This window comes from Neofelis nebulosa, chromosome 18 (assembly GCF_028018385.1).
Source record: "Neofelis nebulosa isolate mNeoNeb1 chromosome 18, mNeoNeb1.pri, whole genome shotgun sequence".
Lineage (NCBI taxonomy): Eukaryota > Metazoa > Chordata > Mammalia > Carnivora > Felidae > Neofelis > Neofelis nebulosa.
In genome coordinates this window covers 21,108,846-21,120,010 of record NC_080799.1, presented here as the reverse complement: position 1 = coordinate 21,120,010, position 11,165 = coordinate 21,108,846, and positions in this window count along the sequence as shown.

Below are 11,165 nucleotides of genomic sequence, written 5' to 3'. Positions count from 1 at the left end.
CTGTCCAAGTTTTACAAGGGTGAACAGGCTCAGCTGTCTAAAACGGTGCTTTTCAAACGATGAATCATGACCCATCCGTATAATAAAATCAGTGTAGTAGTTTGCAAGTCTCCATCTGTGAAAATGCAGTCGAATAGAGTGAAATAGACAATATCAGTATGCATTCCACACTGTAAGAGTTAAGATGGTTTTGTGAAGCTTTGGTTGAAGTGGGTGTCTGGGGTAAAATGCAATGAAAGGTCTGTTCTCCGAACACACAAAATAGACTCTTAAACACAGAGAACAAGGTGGTGGTTGCCAGAGGGGGCGGGGGGATGGACAAAATAGGCAAAGAGGGCTTAAGAGGTACAAACTTCCAGTCATATGAGTAACGCACAAAGATGAAAAGTGGAATATAGGGAATCCAGTCAATAATACTGTTAAAACAGTACGGTGACAGATGTGACGACACCTAACGGTGGTGAGTCCTGAGTAATATGTAGATTTGTCAAATCACTATGTTGCACGCCTGAAATTAATGTAACATTGTATGTCAACTATACTTGGATAAGTAAAAGAAGAGAGAAGAGGGTGTTCTCCCTGTTGGCAGATTTGAGGAGCACCGGCCTCAAAGCAATCACCTGGTGCCATCTAGTGGTAAAGGCCGTGTCTGCAGTCCAAGAACCACAGACTAATGATGCGAACATCAAACATGGACGTAAGGGTTGGAGGGGGCCTTGGAACTGACCTGGTCAACCCTGACATCCGATGCCAGAATCCTTCCACAACACCAAGCCACTGCCTGACTACGCACCACAAAGAAGGCAGTCACTCCAATGCCCAGCAGCCCTACCTGCTGAAAAGCTGATCGAGTTGCCCCCCTCCACAAGCTCTGCGTTGGACTTACTACCGCCCTCCTCTGGATGACAAGGAGCAGTTTCCCCTCCTCTCAACCGTATCCTCCGTCAAGTTAATACTATTGATTCCATCAAGCCATCTTTGGTGAGTGTCTGCTAAGTGCCAACCATTGGGGATACAGTAGTGAACCAGCCACAAAGATAAGGAAGGGCTTGTGACAGATGAAGGACAACAGCATGGAGGACGGATGGACCTACGTTAGAGAATGTGAGAGGGAAAGCCTCTCTGAAAAGGGAATGGGCTGAGTTGGGTGCTTACAGAACTGGAGAAAGCTGTGCAAAAGGCGTTCTAGACAGGAGGAAGAGCAGACAGAAATGCTCTGGACAGGAACCGCCTTGGAATGTTCCAGGAACAGAAAGTCGGTAGGGAGGCTGGGGAACAGCGGAGAATCAAGGAGAAACTAGAGAGGCGGGTGGTGGGAGCCAGGGAGAGACCTCTGCAGCCACGTGCAGCGGCCCCAAACCACGGCGAGGTGCACAAACGTAACAGGTGGGGACAGAACACAAACGTATCCGGTCACGAGTCCTTACGACTCCCACTTTCTAATGTTTCCAACATGCGTCTCCCTCTGGTCTCCAGATCTAGAAGACTGCCAGTGGTTTCTGGGAGGAAAAGGATGTCACTGATCTGCCCTTCAGAGTGGCTAACATGAGAAGATTTACAGAGCACTGCTAAGAAGAGTACGGGTCAAAGAACTAGCGAGCACTGCTGATGGGGAGTTCCAAAGGGAGATGGGCAACCTGTTTCAGAGCTTAGAATTCTGTCACCCCTGGGAGCCCAGCTGAACATGGTGGATCCACACAAGGAAACACTAACCGGTCATCTCAGATATGAACTAGAAGGATCAGACATGCCAAGACGTTCGAGACACCGTGAAGGGAAAAATGTTAGGCCAAAAACCGATGTAGCCAATGTGCCCGTGAACACGTGTATGTGCCTATGTGCGTATCTACAGACAAGTACTAGGGAACTGGCGATTTCTGGGGTGTGTGTGTGTGTGTGTGTTTTAATTTATCTCTATGTTTTAAACTTTTTCTCCATGAACTATATGCCATATTTCATCTAAGACATTATCAATTATAAGACTGAAACAAGAAAGAAGAAACACTGGCAGTTAATGTTTTTCTTATTGCTTACAATTTTAATTTTGTGCTTGTTGGAAAAAGCCCGTTTGTTTGTTTAATTAGTTTTCAAGTAGGCTCTGTGTGCAACGTGGGCCTGAACTCACAACCACATCCAGAGTTGCATGCTCTGTTGACTGAGCCGCCAGATGCTCCTGCAAAAGCCCTTTTGTGCTTATTTAAACGGATTAAAAGGAAATGGATGAATGCAGTAAGAGGGTTAAGTCTTCCCTTCTGGGGTATCTGTGAGTTTCCACACAATATTGACCTTCGGGCCGCCAAGGGCATTGGCAAGGCTGCATCCCCAAGAGATCACCATCATCCTCTCCAAGATTTTCTTCCACGCTGCCGACCCTCCAGGTGCAGGTCTTGTTACTGAGCCTTTCTTGATCTCATCAGGAGGTATCCATGGATGGTTCTCCAACAGCATCAGGATTTGTGCTCCTTCTGCAAATGGCCCTTAAAAGGCACGTGGACAGAAGGACCCAAGAGCTGACGGTGTAGTCATCCGGCCCTGCCGCAAGCAACAATGACCACATCCACTTGCACAGGTAATGACAACTCTAACACGACTTGGCAGTGACTGCAGGACACATCGAGAATAAATCACAGCTGATGGCAAAGACGTAAGAACGTGTGTCACAGCATGGATCAAATACAGTATTGCCTTCACCACATGAGCAACAGTGAGCTTAGATATCATAAGCAAAGTAAAAGGCAAATATTAAGCGATGAAAAGTACCTGTGACATCACATAGTAACATCCTGAAAACATAAAGAACTTACGAATCAGTAAGGAAAAAAATCCTAATATCCCAGAAGAAAGGCCAAAAATGGGCAGATCACCAAAGAGCCAAGTGATCACTGAATATACAAAATAAAGAAACCAAAAAATGCAAAATGAAAGCAGAAACAGCAAGCAGTAAATCTGCTATCAAATCAGCAACAAAACCGTTTAATAGAACCTGGCTTTGGTGAGGATGAGAAAGAGGGCACCTGAGCCGCCAGAACTGTAAACTGTCACTGCCATGCCACGAGGCACTTCGGCTGCTGGTACTCAAAGCTGAAGAGTAATATTTACGCGATGCCCAAACAATCCCACTTCTAGGATTTTACCCTAAGGAAATAGTCAAGAATGAACACAAAAAGGTTTCGGTAAGAACACTGAACCTGGGGTTACGGTGTCAGGTGAACAAAGCAAGCTACAAAATTCTATGTACAGAATGTTCCCAATTCTGTTAGATGAATGCGTACATTCACGTACACGTGAATATACATACATGTACAGTACACATATCAAGACTTCCCAGAGTAGGCACCAAAAGGTGAACAGTGGTCGCCTCTACACTGACGCTGTGCACCTAGCGCTGCTGTCTGTCTGTCCCCACCACAGTCCTCTGTTGCCCAAACCCAGAAAATATCCCCTCTCTTTGTGTATCCTGACTTTGTTTAAAACCCAAAGAATCAAAAATCTCTGATTTGGGAAGACCTATTTCGCAGTCTTCGGTCAATCCCTATTGCTTTTGAAATTTTCATGACATTCACATACCACCTGTTCAGTGTAACATTTCTCTAAATCAACTCGCTTTTTTTTAGTACTCGGGTCTGACGTGCTACCTGGGGTTTTCTTCTAACACACGCTAGAATAAATACCTAACTATTAAAATTTCAAACAAACATCTGTGTGCCACCTAAAGTCATTTCACATTCCTTCCGTGGGAAACCCTGATCTGGGCCGACCGCCTACTCACTCGAGAGCATTTACTGACTCTGCCCTATAGGCATGAGTACCACCTGCAACAGGAAAGGGGTGACATGCTCACCGCCAGGGATTTCTTCACCTGAAGGAAAGGGCAGGGGCCCTCCGCGCTCTCCCAGCCAGTGAGGATCGAGGCCAGGTTCATTTTACTTCTATCAACACTCCTGAGAGCTGACTACAATGCCAGGCATCATTCCAAATGCTTGACCGATAGGAACGGAACGACTACAACCCTCATAATGACCCCCCGTGGAAGGCACTGCTTTACACACTGAGGTGAAGGTCGGTCCCTCAAGCTGCAGAACCCTGTAGAAAATTTCATTCTAGGGGTGCCTGGGTGGCTCAGTCGGTTAAGTGGCCGACTTCGGCTCAGGTCATGATCTCACGGTCTGTGAGTTCGAGCCCCGCGTCGGGCTCTGTGCTGACAGCTCAGAGCCTGGAGCCTGTTTCAGATTCTGTGCCTCCTTCTCTCTCTGACCCTCCCCTGTTCATGCTCCGTCTCTGTCTCAAAAATAAATAAACATTAAAACAATTAAAAAAAAAAAAGAAAATTTCATTCTATTGCTTTTCGACCTATTTACCCACCTGGATTTGGATCCCTCCCCCGACACTTCAGTTGCTTAAATGATATCTGTGTCTGTGTGTATACGTGTGTGTTTACGTGGTCGTGTGTGTGTATATATGTACACACACACATATATATGTACATTAAACATATATATGTAACGTATGCACGCATACACATACATACAACGTACTTAAATGCAATTGCAAAAATCAATCCGATACCCTTAGCATCAATTTTTAAGTTTGAAATTTGAACTACATACTGCATACTAGCCTAAGATACTGCTCTACCTCTTATTGTTAATTTTATTGTTCTTTTTTTTAGTCTCATTTTTTTTTTGTTTCTATTTCTTGGTAGTTTTATTCTTGGTTATACATGGAAGGCAGGAAGCAAAGTCTTAAGGGCAACAGACTTTGTACCTAAACAGACTTTCAGTTTGTTTCCTTTCTCGTGAGCTCTGTTGCTTTCTTAAGTAGATCCGCAAGGCCTTAAGTGTTGAATCACCTAAAACAAAACAAAACAAAACTGAGCCTCAATGAACTCACATGCTATCGTTTCTTCCCAACAGAGGCTACTGGTATTGCCTTTTGGCTTCAGCTAACACCCAATTACTTTACAAGGGTTAATATGTCCTAAAATCTACTGCCTCCACTGTAAGTACTCATTGACTAGTGGGCAAGGCATTTATGAAAAAGGAACCAACATTCACAAGAGGGTGAGTTAAGCAGGAGAAGTCAATCAGAAAGTTCCCATGGTACAATGTCTCCTATCTGACTTAAGCAAACAAAAAACCCAGTTAATACAGAATATAGTAACAGGATGTCATGGGCCTGAATAATGCTAAAGTTCTTTTGGAAAAAATAAAACACTTAAGCACATGTAGTCTGAATATTTTCTCCCAGTCTGTCTTGCCTGTTCATTTTCTCAGTGCATCCATTTTTCCTTTGTAATTAGTGCTTTTTTTTTTTTGTTCTGTATCCAAAACATTTGCCTACCTCAAGGTTGTCCACATATGCTCTCATGGTTTCATCTAAAAGATTTATGGTTCTAGCTGTTATATTTCGGTTTATGATCCATCCCAAATTCATGTGTACAGAACGAGGTAGGGGCTAAGGTCCATTTTGTTTCCACTTGAATATCCACTTTACCCAGAACTATTCGTTAAAAAGACGTCCCTTTCGCCCACTGAATTGGCTTGACAATCTAGGTGACGATCAACCAACAGTCCTTGTGTTTGGTCTATTTCTTGGACTCTTTATTCTGTGTCACTGATCTATCTCTATGCCAAAGACTTTGATTGCTGTGGCTTTACTGCAAGTCTTCAAATGAAGCAGTATTAAGCAGTTTAAGTGCTTCAACTCTGCTCTTCGTTTGAAGACTTTTTTGCTATTCAAGACCCTTCACGTTTCCATATACATTTTCGAAACGATCTGTTAATTTCTTCTAAAAAAAAAAAAAGATGGCTAGGATTTTGACGGTGATTGATTGCACTGATTCCACGGATCAAGTCAGGGAGAACAGGAATCTCGACACATCAAATCTTCCAATGCATGAACAAAGCGTATCTCCCATTTATTTCAGTCTTCTTGAATTCCTCTCAACAGTGTTTTACGGTTTTCTGTGTAAAGGTGTTTTGCGTCTTTCATTATATTTATTCCTCCCCACTTTAGGTTTTTGGATGCTATTGTCAATGTTTCCAATTTGAATGTTCCTACCCATGTATTTATACGTACAATGTATCTATCTGACAAAGAATTGCTATCCAGAATATATAATAAACTCCAATGAGTCAAAACCAAAAACCATTAACAACAAAAATGGGCAAAAGACTTGAACAGACAGTTCACGAAAGATGTAGGAATGTCCAATAAGCACACCAAAAGATGCCTAAGATCGCTAGTCACCAGGGAAATGCAATTTAAAACCATACTGAGATGCTCTTTCACCCTCACTGACAATACAGGATGTTAACAAGGATGTTGAGCAACTGGAGTTTCAATATATTGCTGGTGGGAAGTGGAAAGCGATAAACGACTTTGGAAATTAGTCTAGCAGTTAAATATATACCCACCCTGTGACTAAGCAATTCTATTCCTAGACATTTATTTGAGAGAAATTGAAGACCTGTATGAGAATGTCCCTTGTAGCCTATTCACAATGACCAACAACTTCGATACAACTCAAATGTCCTATCATTGGAGAACACACGAACAAATCATGGTGTATTCATACATGTATAGGAACAGACTACACTGACAAAGACTCTTTCCTTGACCAAACTCTAGCCAGGTTCCTCGAGCCCTCTTCTCGACTAGGCTTCAACCTTGACTTACTGTATAGAGACTCGAACGAACACTAATGTAGACTTTAACAGCTCAAGGCTCCACCCCTAGGATGATTCCGGTACCCCTTAGTGCCTGCCCGAGAAAACTCAAGGCTGCCAAAAGTATCCATTGTTTCTTCTAGCCAACACTGAAAGATCAGGTCCCTGTCTCCCAGTGAGCAAACCCAGGTGGTTTCACATGAACCAATACCTTTCCTGGCTTTTGTAATTTTTTACTTCTGATTTCATTCACCACCAACTTTCCTCCCTCATTCTCTCTTTAAAATCTCCTCTGTACAAACTGAAGTTGAGTTTCATTCACTCTGGACTCTTTTCCTTATTGGAATAGTTAATTACTGATTAAACTCTGTCCTCACCACGTGAACTAGTATCTAGCTTTATCTTTAAAAAAAATTTTTTTTAATGTTTATTTATTTTGAGAGACTGTGTGTGTGCGTGGATGCACACTCAGAGGAGCAGCAGGGGGTGGGGAAGACAGAGACAGAGAGAGAGAGAGAGAGAGAGAGAGAGAGAGAGAGAGAATCCTAAGCAGGCTCTACACTGTCAATGCAGAGCCAGACATGGGGCTCAATCCCACAAACCGTGAGATCATGCCCTGAGCCGGAATCAAGAGACAGATGGTCAAGTGACCAAGCCACCCAGGCGCCCCTGGCATTATCTTTGATAACGCAAAGAACATGGGTGAATCTCAAGGAACACAGTTGAGTGAAAGAAAACAAAAGAACACATACTGTATGACTCCATTTCCATGACATTCGAAAACAGGCAGATCTAATCTACCACAGATTTCGAAACCAGAAAATGACTGGTGAGGGTAAGGAGACTAATTAGAAACATATAACAAGGGAAGTTTCTAGAGTTTCAGATATATTTTATATCTTGTTTGGACGGTGGTACACAGATGTACCGTTGACTCTTGAACAACACAGGGGTTGGGGTGTCAACCTCCTGGGCAATCAAAACTTTGAATATAACTTTCGATTCCCCAAAAACTTAACTACAAATTGACTACTGTTGACCAGAAGTCTTAACAGTTGATTAACATGTATTCCGTACGTTAGATTTATTATATATTGTATTCTTTCAATAAAGTAGGCTAAAGAAAATATGAAGAGGGGCACCTGAGTGGCTCAGTTGGTTAAGGGTCTGACTTTAGCTCAGGGCACGATCTCATAGTTCATGGATTCGAGCCCTGCACCGGGCATTCTGTGGTCAGTGCGGAACCCACTTTGGACCTCTTTCTCCCTGTCTCTGCCTCTCCCTTGCTCGTGCATGCTCTCTCTCTCTCTCTCTCTCTCAAAAATAAATAAGCACTAAAAAAAAGAGAAAATATTAAGAAAATCATAAAGAAAATACGTTTAGAGTACTGTACTGCATTTATCGAAGGAGCCACATATAAGTGCAGTTCAAACCCATGTTGTTCAAGAGTCAACCATATACACATGTTAAGGCTCGTCAAACTGAACACTAAAGACCTGAGCATTCTATTTTATAAATCATCACCCTCTCACCCCTGCTCTCCCACCTCCATTTTCTTCCTTCCCCTCTCCCTCTGTCTCTTAAGAATACCTGGGGAAATTCTGAAGAACAAGAAAGATGAGCGATATAGCTGACCCTCCGATGGGGGATATTCCCCATTCAATATCCACTTACCCCTTCCTCCTTACCCCCATTTTGTTTGAGGTATCAATCTGCCCCGTGAGAAATTCTCCCCTCCCACACTTTCTTGCAGCTAGGGGTGAGGTCACCTGCCCAATTCTGGCCAATGAGAAGTATGTAGAAGTCTACAGGGTGGGACTCCCTGAAAAACTATTGCTTTCACAGACTCAAACACATGCTTTGGTTAGTATCGCTTTCTTTTCTTTCTTCCTGGAGTGCAGCTGCTCAAATGAACTAAGGAGATTGTGCTAGTCCCTGATACGACCCTGTTTTACCCCAAGCTAGAGGAGCTCTTGGCAAGTCACGACTAACACTTCGCAAGTCAAAATGTTTAGGCATCGAAATGAAAAAAGCAATTCCGACTGGAAGTCAAGAATGATCTACGCATTGCTGCGCTAAAGTATACGTAAGAATTTAGTATGGAAGTGATATTTCAAATCAATGGAGGATACAGACCATCAACGGACAGTGTAGGAACAAAAACTGCTAACTTATGACATACAAAATTATAAAGATAGATGAATGCTCTAAGCAATAGAAGCCAAAACCGTAAAAGTGCTAAAAGAAAAGGCAGTGATTGAAAACGGTCTCATAAAACGTTACCCAAAAGCCCCAAGCCATAAAGTTAGACTGTCAGAGTTGGCACCATAAAGATTCAGAATTTCTGCATCATGAAATGTATGGTACAAGCTAAACTTAAAGACAAGCAACAGTTTGAGAGAAAATAATGGAACACATACGTAGGCAAAGGACTACTACCATACATATGACAAGTTCTTACAGACCAATAAAAACATAAATGAAACAAAAAACCAAAAACCCAGTTAGGAAAATGATAAGGAGAAAGGCGTCATGTAAAAAAATATCAGAGATAGTGAAGAACTAAAAATGCTCAGTCTTAGGACGCCAGGGTGGCTCGGGCGGTTGAACGTCTGGCTTCGGCTCAGGTCATGATCTCACAGTTTGTGAGTTCGAGCCCCGCGTCAGGCTCTGTGCTAATAGCACAGGGCCTGCTTCGGATCCTCTCTCTCCCTCTCTCTGCCCCTTTCCCATTTGCTCTCTCTCTCTCTCTCTCTCTCTCTCTCTCTCTCAAAAATAAACATAATTTTTTAAAATAAAAATAGTCTTACTAGTGAGTAAAATAAAAAAGTTTTTTAAATAAAATAAAAATTTTTAAGAGGTATTATCCACCTGCCAGCTGACAAACAATTTAAGAGACTGAGAATATTCTGTGTTCAGCATCTCTTTTACCATGAGAACAGAAACGGACACAACCTCTTTCGAGGACCACTTTGCAAAGGCTTCTCCCCTGAAATCCATCTCACTGGAAAACTGAAACGCACATGCAAAGATGTTTATCGCAACCCCATTTTAATAGCAAAATCATAGCTACCCAAATAATGAACAGAAGAACAGTCACATAAACTAAAACCACATTGTGGAATACTGTTCAGCCATTAGGACAACAACAAAAAAAGGAGACAAAAAATTATATGTACGGTATATTCAAATTAGACTAATGAGTTGGGGAAGAGTATTCACTTTGGCCCTTTAACAAATTAACCATTAAGGGGCACCTGGCTGGCTCAAAGAGTATGTGATTCTTGATCTCAGGGTTGTGAGTTTGAGCTCCACGTTGGGTGTAGAGACTACCTAAAAAAAAATCTTGGGGGTGGAGGGGGGAATCTGGGTGGCTCAGTCAGTTAGGCATCTGACTCTTGATATCAGCTCAGGTCATGATCTCACATTTTGTGAGATCAAGCTCCACATCAGGCTCTGCACTGACAGAGTGGAGCCTGCTTGGGATTCTTTCTTTCCCTCTCTCTCTCTCTCTCTCTCTCTGCCACCCTCCTCAACCCCGCGTGCACACACTCGCTCGCTCGCTCGCGTGCGCTCTCTCTCAAAATAAATAAGCATTAAAAAATAACAAAAAATAAATAAATAAAATCTTAGGGGCACATGAGTGGCTCCGTTGGTTAAGCGCTTGGCTCTTGATTTTGGCTCAGGTCACGATCTCATGGTTTGTGGGACCGAGCCCCACACTGGGCTCCACGTAGATGGCATGGAGCCTCTCTCATCCTCTCTCTGCTCCTCCACCTTCCCCCTCAAAAATAAATAAACAAAACATCAATAATAAGAATGTTTAAAAAATTGAAAAAATCTTAAAAACTTAATCATTAAAAACAATTAGTATTCTAGATTTGAAACCATTGTTTTTCATAGATGGTTTCCAAAATTTAATTTGTTGCTTTTTTGAAAAAATGAGGAGGGTTGCAGAAAATCCACGATTTACGGGACCTTCGTGATGGGCAAGTTGGGCAGCTAATTTATCCTCGCCAGAATATTCTAATTCTAAAGTGACACATCTTCTCTGAGGATGGAAAGCAGCAGCCCCCACCTTCAAATATTCAGATCAATCTCTCAAGCACTGCTCTCTGGGCACGGCTGCAAAGATGCAATCCGTGTGCTGGAAAGGCCTAAGCCCTTGGGAAAATGCCGCCTCTCCAGGGAGGTGATCCTGTGACCCACCTGCACCTCAAGGGGACATTTTTGGATTCGGTGGAAATCAGATTGACTTCTGTAATTTCTACAACAGGATTTCAGTCTTACAGCCCCTGGCCTGGCTTCTAAAACAGACAGACCGCTCAAATCCAGTGAAACAGAACAGCAGAATGTGGAGACCTCATCAGGAAGCGCAACCCTGAGCATCGGCATTCAGTTCCCCGTCACTTGGCCGCCTGAGAAATGGGTCTAGCAGGCACGTGGCTAAGGCAGACACGGTCATTCCCCACACCTTTCTTCTCGCGGGGGGAGACA